Below are 23,182 nucleotides of genomic sequence, written 5' to 3' on the forward strand. Positions count from 1 at the left end.
GTGGGTTGCCTCCCTGCCCCAAGCTTCTAGGCACAGGTGCCCCCAAACTTTCCAACTGCAGGCTCCTAGGTCCACATTTGGACCACTTCTTCTCCCCTCCACCCCTCCCCTACAGGGCTACTAAATCAAAACTCGGACAACTCTTACTAAACCAAATAATGTTTTCAGTTTCACAATTAGATAAACTGTTTTTGAAATATTCACACTTATTTCAATTAATCCTGGCGACATCACTTTGCCGTGTCACGTTGTTACCATACATTTTCAAAAAAACAAGTTTAAAAAGACAGCAACAAAAAACAGCGCCCGTAACCTCTGGCAAAATTACAGTTTGAGATGAAGGGAATTCTTGCAAATGTTGATATGATAAAAGGAGGGAATTCTTGCAAATGTTGATATGATAAAAGGTCACACGAAGATGCTAAAATAAACTAGATTCCAAGAGCTGGCAGATTTTGATGAAGGGCATAGAAATGTGTTTACATGACCTTCCTGTCTTTATTGTACTTTATTATACTCTCAAGTTTATACTCTGCACACAGTAGGTGTTCCCGTAAATACTACTCATTGATTCATATGATGAAAATGTTCACAATCAATCAGTTATATTTACTGAGCACTTACTGTGTATAGCACACCATACTAAGCTCTTGGGAGAATACAGTATAACAGAGGTGATATTTTTAATTTGTATTGTTGTGTTTATTTCTCTCCTGCCATTACTTTTAGAACATCCCTCTTGGAAATCACTCATCTAGCTACACATTCTTTAGTTTTTCTGTAACATGAAATAGTCCTGATCTTTTATGAGCTTTTTTTTAATTTCTAAGTTTTTTTCATTTTTTCCCAGCCCTTTGGCCAACACTTCCCTTGTACTAATGACAGAGCATATTAATATTTCCCTTTTGGATGGAAGTTGGAGAAAAACACCCAACTCCAAACCATATTATTTACGTCACCCCATGGAGAGTTGGTTTTAGTTAGAATACCAGTTTTCAGTGCCTTCCTGGTTAATGGGGGCCAATGGAAAGTGCACTTTTCTGTATACCTCACCCAAGTTCAAATTTGAATGGAAAAACTTCATTTTCGAATCTCCTGTCATGCAGGCACTTACTCTCTGTTAAAAAAAAATCCTGTGGTTACAGGATCCATTTGGATTGAATTACAGTATTTGGCCAGAGAGTACACAGTGGTGGTTTGATAAATACCCCTGTTTCTGCCTGTCATTTTAAAGATTTAAAAGGATCATTTGGAGTTTGCTCCTTAGTGCTAAGGGCTCAATGCCTGACTTCTTCTGAAAGGACATAATAGCTTTCAAGGTTTGGAACCCGATGGGTGTTTGATCTCAAGTGTATTGGAAATGGATGTTTTTCAAAGACAAAAAACCTCTATGATTTTGCCCCAAGAATTTTCGATGTAGTCAGGAGGTCTCCCTTCTCCCCTGTTGGAGGAGAAGAAAGAAAATTGACCCCAGATGGAGCCACGCAAGTTAGGGTGCCTTATTAAAACTGGAGCATTGTTATACAAAGGTGAACCGAATCAAATCTTTGCACTTCCCTCCGTGAAGCCGTCTCACCACCTCTGCGGAAAAGGAGGTCATTACGCAAATGACAAGGAAGCATTTTTTGTGGTTTCTGGTCACGGGCAGTAGAAATCCTGCCTGGCATTTGAATATTTGGAGAATCACTAGTGAGTGTCTCACGGATCCGATGCAAATGTGTAGGTGACAAAAGAAAGCGTATTTCATGATCGCCCTTGAAAAGGTCAGAGAAATCATGTTTGATGTGTCTCTTGTTTTAATTTAGCCCTTGATAATGAACACTTAAGTGCTCCTAGGGCAAAATCTGAAAGGGGAGTAATTTGGAGAAGAGTGAGGAGTGAGTGACCACTGAGTGTGGTCAGTGCGGCCTGATGGGCCATTTCAATTTCTCTTTAATCCTTAAAGTGACTTCGGAGACATACCTGCTCTTAAGCCTGATTTATGGCTGTCTGAGTGAGAGTCCAGATTGCTCGGAGTGTAAGCAGTCCTTGTAAATCACTGAAATTCTCTAGAAAATTCCCCTAGGGATGGGAAAGGTCACAATTTCTATTGTCTAAGTCAGATAGGTTACAATAATAGTCTCCCCCCACCGCCCCCCACGAACAACAAAGAGAGATGCTTGTAAATTAATTCTGTATATACACACTCTGTGTTTTGGGCAGTTGTCATCTATTTGAAATTGGGCAGTGGGAGTCCGTTGTTGGGTAGGGACCGTCTCTATATGTTGCCAGCTTGTACTTCCCAAGCACTTAGTACAGTGCTCTGCACACAGTAAACGCTCAATAAATACGATTGAATGAATGAATGATGGGTAAGTTTATAAAACAAGTTGATTTATTCAGTTCTCTTCCTTTCCCCCTATGTGATATATAGTATTGATAGCTATTATGGTATTTATTAAACTCTTATTCTGTGTCAGAGTACTGTGCTAAGCTCTGGGGTGGAAATAAGATCATCAGATCTGGCATTGTCACTGTTCCGGCACCACATTCGCAGTCCAAGAAGAGGTGGTGGTACTTTACATTTCCCAGGAAAAAAGTGAGGCACAGAGAGGTTAACTGACTGTCTTCAGGTCAGAAGCTGGGATTAGAACTCTTGTCTTTCGACTCTCAGTCCCATGAACTTTTCACCTGTGAATCAATTCGGTTAGGTTTATAAAAGCAAACCCCCATTATAACACTCTTATTTTAGGTTCTGGAGTGCTATTGAATTTTAATGACACATTACTTATAATACTCTCTTGCCTCAAAATAAGGAGATAATGAAGCAAAGTTTATCTTGACTTCAAGTACTTCCCTTCCTCTTCCTTTTAAGTATTTGGGCTGACTTGAATAGAGTGATTATAGCCCATTTCAATTTGCCATAGATATTTATTTTGCATAAATAATGGCATCTCTACCCTGTCAGTACAAAGTTCGTATTCGCTTAATAAGATGCAAAGTGTAACACTTTGAAAATCAAATATCACATTTATATATGAACAAAAAATGAAATTCAAAATATTTCATTACTGGCACATATTTACATTATAATTCGACGATGTAAGCATATTCCCATTTAATTTTTTAATTCTTGTATTTCAATATGTTTATATATTTTAGTCAACTTTCTGGATATTGGGAATGCATTAATACACTCCCGGTTATTTCTTTTGGAAATATACACTTCATTTAGTACTGCTTCGCTTCACACTGTTTTCATGGAAGCAGTTAAGTACACTATCTGAGGAATAGCAGCACACTGCAGAGTCACAGTTTAAGGGCGTTTGCATTTTTGTTTTCTCAGCGTAGTATGTACATGTGTCTGCTTGATAAATTCTGATATTGTGCCACTCACATCTGATGCAAACAGATGTTATCGCAATTGCTAATCTGGTATGCATTTCAGGTGGCTGGCTTACACATTTTTGGCTTTGTCTCCAGTTTTAGTTTTCCAAGGTGGATGGGCTCACACATTTTTGGCTTTGCCTCCAGTTTTAGGTTTCCAAAGTCAACAAGTTGTAGCTGTTCTCTAATGACAACAACAAAGTTTAGAATCAATGGAGTGCTGACTCTTGGACAGAACTGGGACTTTTTCATTTCTAACCAGAAACTGCTCAAGGCAGAGCAGCCTCTCAGGGCCACACTAAACAGTGCTTTGCACATAGTAAGCGCTTAACAAATGCTATTATTATTGTTATTATTGTTACGAATAAACATTTGTGGGAGATTTCAATACAAGCTGGGGTGAGATGGAGCCCTGATTTACTTCAAGCTTTTTCCAATTCCAAGCCCTGTCTCAATCAGTCATATTTATTGAGTGTTTACTATGTGCAGAGCACTATACTAAGCACTTGGGAGAGTACAATATAACAATAAACAGACACATTCCCTCCCCACAACAAGCTTACAGGCTCCTCAGAGCAGGAGCCTCAAAGCATGAATCAATCAACCAGCATTATTTACTAAGCACTTGATCATGTTCAGAGCATTGTACTAAGCACTTGGGAGAGCTTAGAATCTACAAGGGGCTTGCAGTCTAGAAGGGGAAGGCGGCAGTGGGGTGATGAATGAAGTAACAGGCTGTAACCATTAACTGGATCAAATCCCAAATCAATCAATCGTATTTATTGAGCGCTTACTGTGTGCAGAGCACTGTACTAAGCGCTTGGGAAGTACAACTTGGCAACATATAGAGACAGTCCCTACCCAACAGTGGGCTCACAGTCTAAAAATGATAAGAGCTCATGAGCTGCAGAGTAGGGGAGTCGGGAATTCTAACCCTGACTCCACCATCTGCCTGCTGTGTGAGCCCGTTCTTGGGTGGGGACCGTCTCTATATGTTGCCAACTTGTACTTCCTAAGCACTTAGTACAGTGCTCTGCACACAGCCAGCGTCAATAAATACGATTGAATGAATGAATGGAAGTTAGATAACTTCCCTGGGCCTCAGTTTCTTCAACTTTAAAATGGAGATCAGATACCTGTTCTCCATCCTTCTTAGCCAGGGGCTATGTCCAAACTGCTTACAACAACAGCAATAATCATAATCATAGTATTTGTTAAGCACTTACTATGTGCAAAGGACTATTCTAAGCGCTGCGGAGGATATAAGGTGATCAGGTTGTCCCATGTGGGGCTCACAATCTTAATCCCCATTTTACAGATGAGGTAACTGAGGCTCAGAGAGTTAAGTGACTTGCCCAAAGTCACACAGCTGACAAGCGGTGGAGCCGGGATTTGAACCCGTGACCTCTGACTCCCAAGCCCGTGCTCTTTCCACTGAGCTACACGTTCAGTGTACCAAGCACTGGGGTAGATTCAGCATAATCAGGCCCCACATAGATCCCGCAGTCTAGGAAGGAGGACAGGTATGAATCCCTGTTCTGCAGATGAGGAAACTAAGGCACAGAGAAGTTAAGCAACTAGTCCAAGGCTATGAGGAAGGCAGGTGTCAAAGCTGGGATTAGACTCCAAGTTCTCTGACCTTATATTGTATCTATCCCAAATACTATGTGTCTTTTATTGGATGCCTCAGTATTACAGCAATAAATTCCTTGTCTCCCTTGGTTTTTGATGGGAGAAGTTTGTGCCATTGTGTAATAACGTGAGCTTGAGATTTCTCTTCAGCAAACATTTTTTCAGTCGTTGCTTGGTGTTGAGGACTCTTGGTTTTTAGCATTCCTTAGTGCTTGGAAGGAATCCTTATAGAGGGCTGCAGCTAGAGCTCAGGGAGGGCCAGTTTCTTAGGACTATAACTTTCTGTTCGCTTTTTGAAAACCACGGGGGACTGTTGGCTTGCTGTTTACCAAAGCCATGGAGGAAAGGTACATTAGAAAAGAAAACCTGAAAGTAAAAGCATGTTTTACATAATGAAGCATCTTGTATAGGAGGCTTAGTTTCAAAAGCATTTTTTATTTGTGTCTTGGGTCACTGGCAGACAGTGGAGAGTTAGCTCTGGCTGCTTTCTGGTTGCTGGGAAGGAGGAGAAGGAATCATTTCTTAATGCATTCGTTGAGGGAGGAACCCAACATGTAGGTGTGAGGGCCTGGAGACTTTCTTCCATCTTCCCCAGCTTGAGCCTGTAAAAGCCTGGCTTTTAGAGCAATTCACCTCTTCCTGCCACATAGCAGAATCCCACAGACATATGTAACTGTGGAAGCAACATGGCTTAGTAGATAGAGCACAGTCTGGGAGTCAGAAGGATCTGATTTCTAATCCTGGCTCTGCCCCTTAATAATAACAACAATAATAATAATAATAATAATAATAATAATAATAATGATAGTAGTATTTGTTAAGTGCTTACTACGTGTCAAGCATTGTTCTAAGTGCTGAGGGAGATACAAGATAATCAGATAGATTTGTATAGATTTATTACTCTATTTTACTTGTACATATTTACCATTCTATTTATTTTGTTAATGATGTGCATCTAGCTTTATACTTATTCTGATGACTTGACACCTTTCCACATGTTTTGTTTTGTTGTTTTTCTCCCCCTTCTAGACTGTGAGCTCCTTGTTGGGTAGGGACCATCTCTATATGTTGCCAACTTGTACTTCCCAAGTGCTTAGTACAGTGCTCTGCACACAGTAAGCGCTAAATAAATACGATTGAATGAATGAATGAATGAATCCTTCATCTACACCCACTCCCTCGGAGAACTCATTAGCTCCCAAGGCTCCAACTACCATCTTTGAACAGGTGATTCTCTACTCTACATTTCCGGTTCTGACTTCTCTCTTCTGCAGTCTTGCATCTCTACTTGAATGTGACACCCCAGAATTTAATACTTAACATGTGCTAAACAGAACTCCTCATCTTCCAAATTCTGTCCTCCTCCTGTCTTTGCCATCACTGTAGACAACACCACTATCCTTCCTGTGTCTTAAGTCCTTAACCTTGGCACTATCCTCAGCCCATTTCTCATTCAATCCACATGTTCAATCTGTCATCAAATCCTTTTGGTTCAACTTACATAACATCACTAAAATCCACCTTTTTCTCTTCAGTACTGATCCAAGCACATAGCATAGCCTATCTTGACTACTGCATCCCCTGACCTCTCTCCCTCCTGTATCTCCCTATTCCAGTCCTTAACTTTATTTACTCTGCTGTCTGGATCATTATTCTAAAAAAAAAAAAAAAAATTTCAGTCCATTTCTCCCCACTCCTTGAAAATCTCCAATGATTGCCCATCCAACTCTGCGTCAAATAGAAACTCATTATCTTCAGCCTTAAAGCTCATTATGATTCAGCTTGGACCTTTCCACTATGAGTAACCTTGGTGAGAGAATATCTTTCAGTGGCATAGCTCTAAGCTTCATTGGGGTACGTAAACTCTCCTGCCACGATAAGGCATTGATTTATAGGAGAGACCTTAGCACATAGTACAGTGATTAGCAAATAATAAACACTTAACAAATGCCATTATTATTACCCCTCCTTTGTCTAACCACTTACTGAATCTATTTCCCAGGTTCAAGAGAGCCATTGAGCAGTTTCTGGTGGGGATTCAGCTGATGGAACAAGGGAAGACCATGAAGCCTCCTCCACATAAAGGGGAAAATAATCCCACTTACTCTAACTGATCTAAATAAGGTGAATCAGATGAGAAGCCTTGTGGCCTAGTGGAAAGAGCAGGGGCTGGGAGTCAGAGGACCTGGGTTCAAATTCCAGTTCCACTGCTTGTCTGCTGTGTGGCCTTGGGCGAGTCACTTAAGTTCCCTGTGTCTCAGTTCCCTCATCTGTAAAATGGGAACTCAGTGCTTGTTCTCTCTCCTAATTAGACTGTGAGCCCTATGATTATCTTACATCTTAAATCTACCCCAGCACGTAGTATAGTGCTTGGCACATAGCGTTTGACAAATGACAAAATTATTATTATTATTGTTATTAATCAGGGAGGACTGATCGATCAATGGTATTGATTGAGCACGTACTATGTGCAGAGCACTGTACTAAGCACTTAGAAGAGCACAGTACAACATATCTGATGGATACAGTTGGTGTCTAAAGAAACGTACAGTCTAGCGTCTAACTTTTCACCCATCAATCTTGTTGGTGTTTTAATTCCTAAGATGCAGAAAGGGATCGAAGTGGTTGCCTAGGCCAATGTGAAGTGTGAAATTAGACTAGCAAGCACTTTGTGCTCCGTTGCATAACTCCGGTAGAAGAAATCCATTCTTACTTATGGGTGGGTTCTAAAAAGTTTGTGTATTGAAGTCTTTTGATCTGTGCCCAGTTTGGATGAATCGTGCTTAGTACAGTGCTCTGCACAGTAAATGCTCTATAAATATCACTGATTGATTGATTGAGCCTTTTCTCGGTCACCGTGGAGCTGGGTGTTATCAGAGGGATTTTTGCTATTGGATTCACCAGGAAATTGGCAAGGGGTGGAAAAGGTGAACCAGAATGGCCTAAAAGCCAGTCTGAAAGCCAGTTTCCATCTGAGTTGGACCGTGGATGGAGCCAGGGCCTTGTCTATCTAATGGGCAAATCAAGCCATTTCCTTATGTGGTTAGGGTTGGCTGCCTCTCTCTTTTTAACCTTTGCTTCCCACCTAGTAGTTCAACTGCATCCCATGTCTCTTCCTTTTGCCTCAAACACCAAAAGTCTTGGCCTGAACAGACAGATAACTCTTTCCTATCAGTAGAAGCTTAACCACTGAACTAGCTAAGCTGCTTCTGGGTTGCAACAGGTAGACAGAGCTTTGAGCAAACATTTTGGTTTCTACACCAGCATATAGCTTTTTTGAAGCTGAGAACAGCTTGGCAATCCAGAAATAAGAGCCGAAGAAGCTCCGGGGTGATGGGAACTGGGTTATATCACCCCCCACCGAGGTTGTCGTGTCATGGGGCCGAGGACAAGTCCGCAGGATGAGATAGCAATGTTACCTGTCTGTTTGTTGCCTTCAGGGATTGTACCGCTTCCCACCGTGACTGAGATACAGGAAGCCTCATTGGTTTTGTTAAGTAGGTTGCCTGATTCCCACCTGTCATCCATATGGATCTCTTCACTTAAATCCTTCTGTTTTCACGTGTTTGGACTCAGAATACATGAATAAGGGCATTACCGCCATCGAAAAGGGGGTCTCAGCTTGAAAGCTGGCATCTCCTAAGGAAATGGCATCCCTTCCTGAAGGACATTTTAATCTTGGAGGGCCTTCTTGGGAGACCCCGGCCCCAGGAATGTTGCCAGGGTATGACCAGCTATGCCAATTGTCTGTGACTGGACATGGCTCATCATCCTTTCAGTTGCCTTCCCATTTTTATCAGGTACTTTTGTGCTCTGCTTCTCTGAATTTATTTGTGGAGAGCAGGTGTGAGCCCCTAGGCAAGGGAGGAAAGGACATCAAGTACCAAGTACTTTGATTTAAAGGTTCGCTGCATTGCATTTTTAAAACATAGTACCATGTAGACCTGCTCCCGAGAACGTTTTTGGGAATGAAATGTCCAGTTCAGAGCCCTGTGTCATTGAACTCTGGATGTTGGTTGTTACGATTTGCAGTAAAATCACTTGGAAGTCACCTTTACTAAGTGTTTCTGGTCATGCCCTCCTCTGCGGGGGTGGAGGAAGGGGGGCGGTGGAAAAGGTGTTGGGGAGGAGGAAGGGGGTGTGTGGGTGTGTACTGTATTTTACCTGTACATATTTACTACCCTATTTATTTTGTTAATGATGTGCATATAGCTATAATTCTATTTCCCAAACGCTTAGTACAGTGGTCTTCACACAGTAAGCGCTCAATAAATACGATTGACTGAATGTGTGTTTGCATGTGTGCATGCCAGAGAGGTGAATGCAGGAAAGGAAGCAAATGGAGGGACATTGTGGGCAGGAAATATGTCTGTTTATTGTGATATTGTACTCTCCCAAGCACTTAGTACAGTGCTCTGCACACAGTAAGCAGATTGACTGGCTGACTTTATTTTTCAGGGGGCACTGCTAGGGGATTTCCCCATAAGACATTTTTTCTTGGTGCTGTTGAGCCCTTCACATAGTTTTCCCCGCTAAAGAAAATTATTCTCAGGGAACAACAGCATGAACACAATAAAGGGGAGTGGGTAAGAAGATCACTGTATCAGTCATCTTTAAATTGCTAACTGCCCTTTTCCACAACTGCTCTGAGCCAAGCTCATTCTGTAGACAGCCAGAATGAACAGAGCTAAAATCAAGTAGTGTCTCCCAGAATCTCCGATATAATAGGTCTGTTTTCTTTTCTAAGATCTAGCCCCTTCATTTGCTGGGTAGAAAAATGGCTCTCTCTTCCAGAAACAATTAGCAATTGGAGTTGGGTTTTCGTGTCTCCTTTTTAAGTCTGTGGACTAGGCTGTGGTGTGTATTGCTGTTTCTACTTCAAAAGAACGAGTTCCATTTGTAGTGAGGGAGATCAGAAGGTGTCGAGATGCAGACCCCATTTTCAGGAGGGAGTCCTGTGTCCAGCAGCATGGTGGTGCTGAATCAGGTGGAGTACTGGTCTGCCAGATTCAGGAGATGCTGCTAATTGAACTCTCCCAAGCACTTAGTACAGTGCTTTGCACACAGTAAGCATTCAATAAATGTGATTCCTTGATTGCCCTGTTTTTAGATAGACTGAATCTCTGTGAGCTTGTTATGGGCAGGGAATGTGTCCGATACTTCTGTCGTACTCTCCCAAGTGCCTAGTACAGTGCTCTGCACATAGTAAGCACTCAGTATGATTGATTTCCCTATGTTTGTAGACGGACTGAGTCTCCTATTCTTACTTTGTGATGCGATGGTCAAAACATGAGCCCAGCCCCCATAGTTCTGATTCAGATAGATCAAGCAGTCAAAAGCTCTTGATTGGCAATACTCGCATTTTTCAGGCGTGCCTTGAGAACTATGCAGGAAATTCCAGGGGTTCTGCCATTGTTGCAGTTGTATTTCTGCAGTAGACATTTTAATTAGCCATGCCCTATACGGCATTCAAATTTGGCAAGTCGGGATAACAGTAATAGAGAGATGGGGGGATGAGCATTTGTGATTCCCTGACTCTTCTCCACTCCTTATCCCAAATCAAATTGGAAGCTTAAAAGGCAGGATGTAATGATATCAGGCATTACCCAACATGAAAATCCTCCTGTGTCATGATCCTTTCAGAATGCCAAGTTTGAACTAGATATCCAGATCTTTCAAAGTTTCACTGGTCCCTGGAGTTATCACACAGGATTGAGGAAATTAGCTTTAGTCCACTGATCTTTAAATTGCTATTTGCTCTTTTCCACAAACTGTCTGACCCAAGCTCATTCAGTAGACAACTAGAATAGAGAGGCAGAAGCAGCGCTATAATCAAGTGGGATCAACTAGAATCTCTATTTGATACATCCTTATCCTTTTCTTAGGATCTAGCCATTTCATTAGCTGAGTAGGGAAAAACGGCTCTCCCAGCAGCAATTAGCCACGTTCAGCCACACATTTTTAAATTCTCGTAGATACTCAAGTCCCTGCATCTCCCCACAAAGCTGATACCTTTATTTTCTATCCTTTATCTAAGCAAGAACAGTTCAATGCTGCTATTTGCAGTGAAGTCTTCTTTGCGCAACAATTGTTGGTACATAAATTGGAGTAGACTCAAGAGATGAGAAACAGCAGCATGACCTAGTGGAAACGCACAGGCCTGGGATTCAGAGGGTTTGGGTTCTAATCCCAGCTCTACCACTCGTCTGTTGTGTGACCTTGGGCAAGTCACTTAACTCCTCCAGGCTTCAGTTCCCTCATCTGTAAAATGGGCATTCAATGCCCATTCTCCCTCCTACTTACCCTGTGGGTCCCATTTGGGATCTGATCATCTTGTATCTACGCCGGCGCTTAATACAATGCCCGACACATAGTAAACGCTTAGCAGATACCACAATCATTATGGAACTCTGTGAGGTCCCAGTATTGAGATTCACGGGACCTGCCTTATTAACTGGCCATGGTACCTGTGTTCATGTCTTGACGGGTGAATGAGAATGGCCATGGTACCTGTGTTCGTGTCATGACGGGTGAATGAATGCCAGACTCATGCATGAAAATGAAAAGAAGAAAAACTCAATGGCCAGCAAGTAAACGCCCCCTGCTAACATCATATTTCTAAGTCAAATGGAGTCCTTCACTGTCTCGATAAACCTCAATAAAACAGCTAAAAATAACCTGGCAGATATAGTGTAAGTTGATTATCTGTAATTGCCCTGCCTTAATGTAGTCACAGTTGGGATGATGTCATGATATCATTCTCCTAAAGTAATTTTAGTGAGGGAAGGCAAGTTGAAGTTCTCTGATCCAGCGTAAACATGTTTCTGTTGTGAACTATAGGCTTTCTCTGAAATATTTTACTCCAAAGCTCTGACAGGCCTGTTTTATTTCCTTTCTCTAAGCAGCTATTGCTTACCCAATGGACGTGAAATTGCCATAATCTCAGATATAAGGTATCTTGAATTTGTTAATGAGTCCAAGGTGACTATTATAAGAGTACAGTAAGGGAGCATCATTACTTAGGCAGCATTGCAGAATCAGAGATGGAAAAAAGTTTTCAGAGTACATCTGATATCTCTCCCCCAGGGTGACGACTTGCCTGTGATGACTCTTCAGTTTTCCTTCTCAGACATATGACTGAGGACCCGCGTTCCAATCCCGACTCAGCCAGAAACCTGCCATGTGTCTTTTGGCAAACCACTTAAATTCTTTGTACTTCAGTGTCTTCATTTGTAAAATGGGGGTTAAATTCATGTTCCCACTCCCTCTTAGACAGTGAGCCCCATATTGGACAGTGTCTGTATCTGACCTGATTATCTTGTATCTGCTCCAGTGCTTAGTACAGGCCTTGGCACACAGTAAGTGCTTAAAAAATATTATTATTAGTAGTGGTAGTATTGTGATGGTGATGATTTCCAGAGAGTGCTGTCAGAGAATTGTTGGGGCCAAATTTGTCTCTTTTCCAGGGGTTTCCACTGGCCACGTTTAGGTGTATGAAACAAAAGGTGGGCGGCAACCTCTCTGTCCTCAGGTTAAAAATGTTTTACTTCTTCCCTCAAAGTTTCCACTCCTTGGTTTAATTTTGCATTTCTATTGCTCTGCTGGGTATAAGGAGTGGCCAAACTACCATCGATGAGCCACAAGTGGCTTTTCTTCACTTGCAGCATGGCTCGCGGATCAGTATTCTTGTATTGCCACAGTGGCAGGGCCACCTGCTCTATGGGCCTAGCCTGAAATTTGTCTGGTCCCTCCTCAACTCCTGCCCCAGCCCTGGCCTTATCTCTTGTTTAGCACCCCCACCTCTGGAACACCTTGGCAGGACAACAATGATAATAATAATTAATTATGATATTTGTTAAGTGCTTACTATGTATGAGACACTTAACCAAGCTCTGGGGTGGATACATGCAAATCAGATTGGTCCTACTTGGGGCTCACAGTCTCAATCCCCATTTTACAGGTGGGATAACTGAGACACAAAAAAGTGAAGTACCTTGCCCAAGGTCACACAGACAGGTGGTGGAGCTGGGATTGGAATCTTTTGACTTCCATGCCCATGCTCTGTCCACTTACACCATGCTGGATCTGCCCTCACCTCCAAGTGCCGGCTCTCAGCCACCCTCCACCATCCTCCCAGCTCCCCCTTCTCCCTCAAGACTCCTATTTGTGCTCAACTGGGCTTCCCTGGGCCATGAATGGGAGTTTCTGGTGCAGCTAGGTGGTATATTTCTGGCAGGGCTGAAAGTGGACATATGGTATCCAAAATAGCTCCTTCAAATGTAACAACAATGCTGCCCTTCCTCCTCCTCCTTTCTTTCTTCCTTCTCTTCCTTCTCTTTCCTTCTTCTCTCTCTTCTCTCTCCTCCCCATTTTTCTCCTCCTCCCTCTCCTCCTCTTCCTCCTCTTCCCTCTCCTCCTCCTCATCTTCCTCCCTCTGCTCCTTCTCTTCCTCCTCCTTCTCCTTTTTCTCCTTTGCCTCCTCCTCCTCTTTCTCCTTCTCTTCCTTTTCTTTCTCCTCTTCTTCCTCTTTTCCTTCTCTTCCTCCTCTTCTCCTCTTTATTCCTTCTCCTCTTTCTCTTCCTCCCTTTCCTCCTCCTCCTCTCTTCTCCTTCACCTTCTCTTTCTCCTCTCCTCCTCTTTCTCCCTCTCCTCCTCTTTCTCCCTCTCCTCCTCTTTCTCCCTCTCCTCCTCTTTCTCCCTCTCCTCCTCTTTCTCCCTCTTCTCCTCTTTCTCCCTCTCCTCTTTATCTTCTCTTCCTCTTTCTCTTCTTTCATCTCTTCCTCCTCCTCTTCCTTTCCCCTTCTTTTTCTTCTTCAGGGGGCAGCAATAGCAACCACTGTCATTGCTGTCATAGCCACCACCCCAACTGAAACAAGACCCACCTTAGGCTTCAGGATAGTGGGACAGAATCCCTGAGGTTGTGACTGTCTCACCCAAAGCAATATGCCTGGTCATTTTATATTAATAATTCATCCTGATGTCTAGTCTAAATCTCTAAATCTTTCTCTGCCTTGTAAGTCCTTTTCTAGTTACAGAGAACAGCTTACCAACTTTCTTCCTTAGGTATTTTTTATAAATTTGTCCATAAGTTTATCTTTTTTGAACCATCTTAAATCAGTACTCTTCTGATCCTTGTTGACAGGTATTTCTTCTCTTGTGCCCTCCCATCTCTTTCATTTTGGATTCGTCATGTGTTGCTCTTCTCAGATTTTGGTTCAGTTTGCTGACCTCCTTCTGAGAAAATCAAACCATCCCTGATATGGCAAGTATTCTCTCTCCCCAGTTTTGCAGGCCAGAAAAGATTAGAAAAGCAACCCCCTTTCCTAATGAACTATTATCAGGTCTTCCAAGCCTTTCTCCTTCTTTCTCTTTCCTTCCCACCTCCATCATTTTCCCACTGAACCCCCTGCTTAGGGCTGAAATTTTGTCTGGGTAACTAGTAGAGTTGTCATGGAGGTCAATCAACCAATGATATTTATTGAGCGCTTACCAAATGCAGGGCGTTGTGCTAAGCACTTGGGAGAGTTGAATACAACAGAGTTGGTAGACACCTTTCCTGAAATGCAGATATCTATCAGATGGAGATGAGTTCTATGTCTCGTTGATATAACCCAGCAGAGTTGATAGTTCTGAGTTGCCATCCTTCGAAGGATGGGTTCTACAGAACATGAAACTGGAGAAGCATGGGGCCTAGTTTGAAGAGGAAAGATGTTGGTTCTGAATTTGAGACTGGGGGAGGGGAAGGGTCCCTGGGAAGACCAGGAAGGGAAACTGGGGAGACTCAAGAAGGAAGAAGAGCCAAAAGGTGGGGGAATGGAAAGGATCAGTAGAGGGACCGAGAACAGAAAGAGATGAGGTCAGAACCACAGGAGGACTTTGTGGCAAGAGCCTAGCAGATTAGGGAACTGATACGGAACTGGGCAGACAGCCAGTGGTCTCTGAGGATGGGTCTTAAATTGGACTTCCTTTTACATTTTTGTGAGTGACGGGAGGCTAAATGTGAATCCTGTAGTGGGAATAACAACATTAGTCCAGATGAAAGGAGAGGAGGGGCCCGAGTAAGGGGTTTTGGCAACAGAAGTCAGGGATGAAGGTTGAGTTTTAATTCAAGAAAAAATCCGCACACTGAATCAGGGCTGTACCTGCTGGGGCACAGGCTACACTCACAGTGAGATGTCTCCGTGCTTTTGACTTCCAGGGGTGATAGGTACCTCTTTCCCAGCCGATAGTCCCTCAGACGTCAGGATTCTGCTCTTTGCATTAGCGCTAGATGAAACAGGAAGGAAAATCCCAGCCTCTGCAGCTCTGTTTGAACCATGGTCCTCGTCTAGGTCTTCTGCCAGAGAATAAGCATGATGTATTCTTAAATCAGTGCAAGAGGCTTGGGCTAAACAGCTAGCGTCAGCCAGCTCTAATACTGTTCTCCCAGGAGCGGCTCAAGTCCTGTTCAAGGTGCAGGGAAAATTCCAAAGCCAAAACTGGAATCCAGGAACTGGCGGTACAACATGTACTGCTTGCTTTGTTTAAGGAAAATCAATCAATTAATCGTATTGAGTGCTTACTGTATGCTGAGCACTGGGGTAAGAACTAGGGAGAGTACAATATAACATTTTAGATGATTTGGTAGTCCACTACCATTGTGTTATGTCGTGTCATTGACCCAAAGGCTGAGTTTGGGAAACAATGAGCCAGATGTTAAACGGAGTAACTAGGCTCTTCATGGTGTCCACAGCCACTCAAGTATGCAGACTGTACAAATGTTCTTTTGAGACAAAGGTGCAGAATTTATAATCCCATTTTCCACATTAGGAAACCGAGACCTAAATTTATGTCCCAGAGCTGTGTCTGTGTTTATAGAGGGAGGAATTGGATCCCATTTAGTCCACTTAGGTTTAGCTCTTCTTCTGTTCAGCTCTGAATGTGTCTGCCAACTGTTACACTCTCCCTAGTGCTTAGTACAGGACTTTGCACTCAGTAAGCACTCAATAAATACCATTGATTTACTGATTCATTGACTACTTCGGTCTTGAGTAAAATGACCAGAGTTTTGAGAGCTCAGTTTGGGCCAGTAGAAGGGCCCTTAGAGGATGAGGCAAAAAATGTAGAAAAGACAAAAAGATAAGATCATCAGGGATGTGCAGAAACAAGTTGTGAGAAGGTGGGGAAAAGAAAAAATGAAAAAGGATAGAGTGGGTAAGGGACAGAGGGATAAGGAAAGTCCAAGAAGGAAAAAGACAGAGAGAGTGAAATACCAAGGGATAAGGAAGAGGGGAGCAAAGAGGGACAAGCTGAGAAGGGCATTAAGCTCTTCCTCGAGGCTGTAAACTCACTGTGGGCAGGGAATGCCTGTTATATTGTAATAATAATAATAAAAATAATAATAATAATGGCATTTATTAAGCGCTTACTATGTGCAAAGCACTGTTCTAAGTGCTGGGTAGGTTACAAGGTGATCAGGTTGTCCCACGGGGGGCTCACAGTCTTAATCCCCATTTTACAGATGAGGTAACAGGCACAGAGAAGTGAAGTAACTTGCCCAAAGTCACACAGCTGACAATTGGTGGAGCCGGGATTTGAACCCCTGACCTCTGACTCCAAAGCCTGTGCTCTTTCCACTGAGCCATGCTGCTTCTCCATAATAGTGCACACTCCAGTGCTTAGTACAGTGCTCTGCACAGTAAGTGCTCAATAAATACGACAACAGGCAGAGATGGAAAAGAGAGGGACAAGAAAGGCAGAAGATGAGAGTAAGGGGCAGAAACAAAATACATACTGATAATAATAATTGTAGTATTTAAGTGCTTACTGTGTGCCAAGCACTCCACACTATACAGTGGAGATAATGCTGCCAAGCCCCAGATAAACACTGCTGGAGACCCTGCCAACCTCCGCCCAAGCCCTGTCATGGGGTTTGCCACCACTGCCACTGCTCAAGGGTTAACAGGTGCTAAGTGGGTACAGCACGGGCTGTGCTGGCAATATTTGGGGTACGGATGCAACGGGGAGTTCCCTGGCAGATACTGGGCACTCCTAGAACACGGCACCATCTGATTTCTCTGAGCAGGTGTGTGTCCCTGTATCTGAATGTGTCTAGTGAGAAGCACTAGTGGCCTAGAGGAAAGAGCACGGGCCTCGGAGTCAGGAGCACCTGGGCTCCAAACCTGGATCTGCCGCTTACCTGCTGTGTGACCTTGGGCAAGTCAGTGCTCTGCACATAGTAAGCGCTCAATAAATACGATTGATGATTTCACTTCTGCTTCAGTTACCTCATCTGTAAAATGGGGATTAAGACTGTGAGCCCTATGTGGGATGGGGGCTATGTCCAACCCCATTATCTTGTGTCTACCCCAACACTTAGAACAGTGCTTGGCACATAGTAAGTGCTTAACAAGTACCATAATTATCATTATTGTTATTATTACACCCAGGACAGGGGCGGGGGGGCATCTCCATAGTGGCCCAGCTTCACCTGAACTGATCCTTCCAGATTAACTCCTAAGGTGGCCAGCTGACTTGTTTCCGGACATGACAGATTCCCTTAGCTATCCCAGAAGGGCCAGTGTGGCATAAATATATACTATATATATACTATATACTATAGTAGTATACTATATATATATAGTACTATAGTACTATATATAGTACTATATATATAGTAGTATACTATAGTAGTATACTATATATATAGTACTATAGTACTATATATAGTACTATATATACTATATAGTATATATATATATAGTATATATTTATGCCACACTGGCCCTCCTGGGATATATATAGTATTTCGTAAGTGCTTACTGTGTGCCAGGCACTGTACTGGGGAAGATATAAGCTAATCAATTTGGACCAGTCCATGTCCCACATGGGGCTCACAGTCTTAATCCCCATTTTACAGATGAGATAACTGAGTCCCAGAGAAGTTAAAGTGACTTGATTAAGGTCATACAGCAGACAAGTGTCAGAGCTGGGATTAGAACCCGGGTCCATCTTTATTCCCAGGCCTGTGCTCTGTCCACTAGGTAATATTGCTTCTGCCATCTTCGCCAAAAACAGAAACCTCAGTGGATCCTCCCTTAAACCTTTCACGTGGTGGGACACCATTGTCCACTTATGTATACATCTGTAATTTATTTATTTATACTGATGTCTGTCTCCTCGCCACTAGACTATAAACTCATTGTGGGCAGGAAATATGTCTGTTTATTGTATTGTACTCTCCCAAATGCTTAGTACAGTGCTCTGCACACAGTAAGCACTCAATAAATACAGTTGAATGAATGAATTGTCATGCCTGGAGTTCCATTTGGGACAGGGACTGTGTCTGATGTGCATATACTGTAGCTACCAACACCTAGTATGATACTTGGCAAAGAACAAGTGTTGAACAATTAGCACTATTATGTTATTAATACAAGCCATCTGGTCAGCTTAGCCTCACAGCCTATAATGTAGAGAGACTTTCAGCATACCTTTTGCAGTCACACCATAAAAATCTCCATGCCAAGAGGACCCTTAAGACGTTCTTGAGACCGTAAACTCGCTGTGAGCAGGGAATGTGTCTACCAACTCTGTTGCATTGCACTCTCCCAAACGCTTAGTACAATGCTTTGCAAAGAGTAAACACTCATTAAATACGATTGATTCAAGTTTAAATTCATTTTCTCTGGCTTGGGCCTCAGTGGGCAATCATCAAAAACAGGAGATTGTGCCTTGGTACCATCTAATTTCCCCTCTCAGGATCGCACCTGGAGGGTTTCCAGTACCCTACCAGTCTCGGCTGTGGGAAGGAGAGTCAAGCAGAGGCTTACCCATTCCATGTCTAGTTTGGGCAGTGGCTAGCGAGTGGAAGGTAATCTGCTACAAGTCAGAACTCACCCTTGCTGGGCAGCGGGGGCATGGGAGAGAGTCGAGGGCGGAGACTCTAGTTTACTGCATGGAAGAAAGCAGTAGTAAGCCAAGTCCGTATTTTCACCGAAAAAACTCTATGGCTACACTACCAAAACGATTGCAGGTGGAGGTGGGGCATTTTGGGAGAGACATGTCCATGGAGCGCTAAGGGTTGGAGACTACTCAACAGCATAAAACAAGACAAGACCATCTAACTTGATTGTAAGTAAAGAATGTGTCTGCCTATTGTTGTATTGTACTCTCCCAAGTGCTTAGTACAGTGCTCTGCACACCGTAGATGTTCAATAAATAGGACTGAATGAATTAGGGCCCGGAACATTTTGGTGTTGAAGGTACTAGAGATTGAAATGTTTCTCTTTAAAAAAAAAAAGCCACCCCAGCAGTGGGTCAATTTTCCTTTGGACTGGTGCTCTCAGATATTACTCACAATCTTGACCTAGAAGTAGTAATCATATTTTTTTCAAAAGTTACAGCAGGCCAAGCACCTTACTAAGCACTGGGAAAGAATACATAGTTGGAAATTAGATATGAACCCTATTCCCGGGGGGCTCGTAACCTAAAAAATATAATGAGGGAGGGGGACTGAAGACAGACATAATATAAACTAAAACAGCATAACAGACCAGGGTGAATTCATAAAGTAAAACCTAAAATCAGCAGGGGGTTATGGCTAGAGGAGAAGGGTGTCAGGCTCCTCGTGGGTCAGAGTCCAAGGTACCCCCGTAGCTTCAAACACTGCACTGCTTCCCAAGGTTTTGTGGAGGCCGCCTGCTGCTAGCGTAGTTCTTTTTCCCACCGAGATGGTAGAAGGCGGGATGGGATTGAGTCTCCTCGATGATGCGAAAGGGAGTTGGTTTGGCTTTCTGGAGAGGCAGCGTGACTGCCGTACAGCATGAGAAGCAGCGTGGCTCAGTGGAAAGACCCCGGGCTTGGGAGTCAGAGGTCATGAGTTCAAATCCCGACCCCACCACTTGTCAGCTGTGTGACTTTGGGCAAGTTAAGTAACTTCTCTGGGCCTCAATGACCTCATCTATAAAATGGGGATTAAGATTGTGAGCCCCATGTGGGACAACCTGATCACCTTGTATCCCCCCAACACTTAGAACAGTGCTTTCTAGATAGTAAGCGCTTAACAAATGCCATCATTATTATATTGGGATCTGAGGCCCTCGGTGACAAGAGGGAAGGTGGAAGTTAGCACGGTTGCACTGGCCGCACGATGGTCTGCAAAGCAAACTTGCCACCTGTTCTTACGTGGGATATCATTGGCTTTAAAGTACTTAATCACCTTGCCCCCTCCTCCCCTACCTCTCTGATTTCCTAATACAACCCAGCCCTCACACTTCACATGTCTGATGCCAGCCATTTCACTGTACCTCAGTCTCATCTCTCACACTGGCAACCTCTCACCCGTATCCTGTCTCCGCCTTGGATAACTCTCCACCTTCACATCTGACCATCCATCACTTCCCCCCTCCTGCAAATCCTTATTAAAAGTCACATCTCCTCCAAGGTGCCTTCCCTGACTAAGCCCTCATTTCTTCTGCTCCCACTCCCTTCTTCGTCAGCCTTGTACTTGGACTTGCATGTTGTCTGTCTCCCCTTTTCTAGACTGTGAGCCTGTTGTTGGATAGGGACCGTCTCTATATGTTGCCGACTTGTACTTCCCAATCGCTTAGTACAGTGCTCTGCACAAAGTAAGTGCTCATTCATTCATTCAATCGTATTTATTGAGCACTTACTGTGTGCAGAGCACTGTACGATTTAATGAATGAATCCCTTCCTTAGCCTCACAGCACTTATGTACATATCCATAATTTCTTTATTGATGTCTGTCTCCCCCTCTAAATTGTAAGCTCATTGTGTCTACCATCTCTGTTATATTGTACTCTCCCAAGTGCTTAGCACACAGTTAAGTACTTAAAAAATACTATTGATTGATTGATGGATTGATTGATTATTGGCCTTGATAATTGATTTGAGCTTTAAGTGCTCTCCGGCACTGAGCTCTGATGCTCTGCTATTTCCCCAAGGGCTTTCTGGAACCCTGGGAGCGATCAGAAATTAGTGATCCTGGGTAGCATCACAACGTGCTGCATCATCGGAAGTCCCTGTGAGAGTATAATGTGTCATGATATTGGACACTCAAACATAGGGTCCCTCGATTCTTCCATCTGGGCCATTGGATCTGGAAGATCAGTCACAAAAGCTTTTGGTGTTTTGGGTTTTTTTTTTTTTCAATTTGCACACTTACCTCCTCAGTTCTATGTGCTAGTGCAAGATCCAGAAAAGCCAAGCTCACTGGGATATGGAGTAAGCAGCCCTCTCCTTCGCTCCACTCTGGACTTGCGAAAACAGTCCTTTTCCAAGGAGTCAAGCAGAGCTGCACAGCGGTCTGCAAAGCAAACTTGGCAGTTGTGTCTATGTGACTTTATTTTATTTAATGAACGTCATGGAACCAACAACCCAGGTCTCCCACTTAACCGCTTTCTAACATGGTGGCAGTGCGAATACCTTGTCTTAAGCAAAAAGCAGATATTGTTGAGAAATTTTTGATAGTTTTGCTGCTCCCCACATTTCCAGGTTATTACCTCAGATTTCTGCTATGGTGATGAGCTGGGGAAACTAGATGAAATTTTGTAGCTGGACACATGCTTCAGTCCTTCTTTTTTCCTGTGTCAAATCCCGGGATTATATTAAGTGCACTTGATTAGGTCCAGAAAGGAGATGATTTTGGTGAATATCGTGGCCAGGAGAGGGAACACAGAGTAGCAGCTGTGGCCTTAGACAGAGAGCCAGGAAATCTGGGTTCAGTTCCCAATTTCATTACATGCTGTGTTTGACCCTGGACTAGTTACTTCCTACCCCTGTATGGGGAAACTGAGGCCCACAGAGGTTAGTCCCTGCAAATGGTAGATGAGGGAGAGGATGTGGTATGGGTAAGTGAGCTCATGGCTAGACACCCATTAGGATCCTAGAAGAAAGGTGCAATAAAATTGAAAATGTAATGTGGGCCTGTCAGGGAAATTTCCACACTGAGATAGTAAGAAAGCAATTAGATAGTGGCCCCACACTACTGGGTGAACTGGTCTTCATTTTCCATTTTTTTCCTGTTGGATATGTGCTCTTTGGGGTAACCTGCTAGTACCAGGCTGGAATAATATATCAGGTGGCAGCGTAGAGTTAGGATATGAGATAAATGGCTCTTTCATAAACTTTTTTTAGTGGTATTTCTTAAGTGCTTACTATGTGCCAGGCACTGTACAAAGTGCTGGGGTAGATACAAGATCACCGGGTTGGACACAGTCCCTGTCCCACACGGAGCTCATTGTCTTTTAATCCCCATTTTACTGATGAAGTAACTGAGGTACCAAGAAGAGTAAGCACACTGTGGGCAGGGACTGTGTCTGCTTATTGTTATATTGTACTCTCCCAAGCTCGTGGTACAGTGCTGTGCACACAGTAAGCACTCAATAAATGTGATTCCTTCAATCATATTTATTGAGCTCTTACTGTGTGCAGAGCACTGTACTAAGCACTTGGGAAGTACAAGTTGGCTGAATTGATTGAATGATTGATGAAAGTGACTCGCCCAAGGTCACACAGCAGACAAGTGGCAGAATTCAGGACCTTCTGATTCCCTTCTGATTCCCAGGCCCATGCTCTATCCAGTAGCCAAGCTGCTTCTTGGGGCTCTTTCAAAGAAGGAGGGATAAAAAGTACAAAGAGAACTGTTTTTTCAGGTGGTGGGAGAAGGAATGTGCCATAAGGTGGAAATATCTTGCCTTCCTGATAAGACCCTGGGCTGCTCCCCCCAGAGCGTGTACAAGTAGCATCAGGTTGTCTGGCTTCCAGTGCCCTGACTATTTCCTCATTTCCCCACTGGAGTGAAGAATGGAAACTCAGAGGCCGGTGTGTGAGCCCAAGGACCGGTATTCCTGGGGAGGGGCAGGAGCTAGCCGTGATTCCTGGGCCTCCAGAGCCCGGAGTGTTAGATCGGTGGCTCGGAACACTGATCAATACAGGAGCTTGTGGCTTTGGAGGCTTTTTCCAACAGGAGGTGGATTTCCTTAATGGCATTGAGAGCTGATAAAATCAGTGTCCGGCCGTGTGCTCCACGCCGAGGTCGCCCCAAACTTGCCCCTAGCTGGATGGTTTCCAAGCCCTCCGGGAGGGTTAAGAGGGCCTGTGCCCCCCGCCCACCCTCCCTTGCCTGTCCACTCCCCAAGGGGTGGAAGTAAACATACTATTGAATCTGTGGACCGCACCAGCT

The 23,182-nt window shown here is 43.5% G+C and overlaps 1 protein-coding gene and 1 non-coding gene across 2 annotated transcripts in view; both read left to right on the forward strand.

The window, feature by feature from the left end:
• Positions 1-23,182, forward strand: part of RET (ret proto-oncogene) — a 150,911-nt gene that overhangs the window by 20,493 nt on the left and 107,236 nt on the right. The window lies entirely within an intron of this gene.
• On the forward strand, positions 18,729-18,866 carry LOC119926065. Its single transcript, XR_005449978.1, has one exon. It is a non-coding gene; the product is annotated as a small nucleolar RNA SNORA7 (small nucleolar RNA).

The sequence above is a fragment of the Tachyglossus aculeatus genome, chromosome 3 (genome assembly GCF_015852505.1).
Source record: "Tachyglossus aculeatus isolate mTacAcu1 chromosome 3, mTacAcu1.pri, whole genome shotgun sequence".
Taxonomy (NCBI): domain Eukaryota; kingdom Metazoa; phylum Chordata; class Mammalia; order Monotremata; family Tachyglossidae; genus Tachyglossus; species Tachyglossus aculeatus.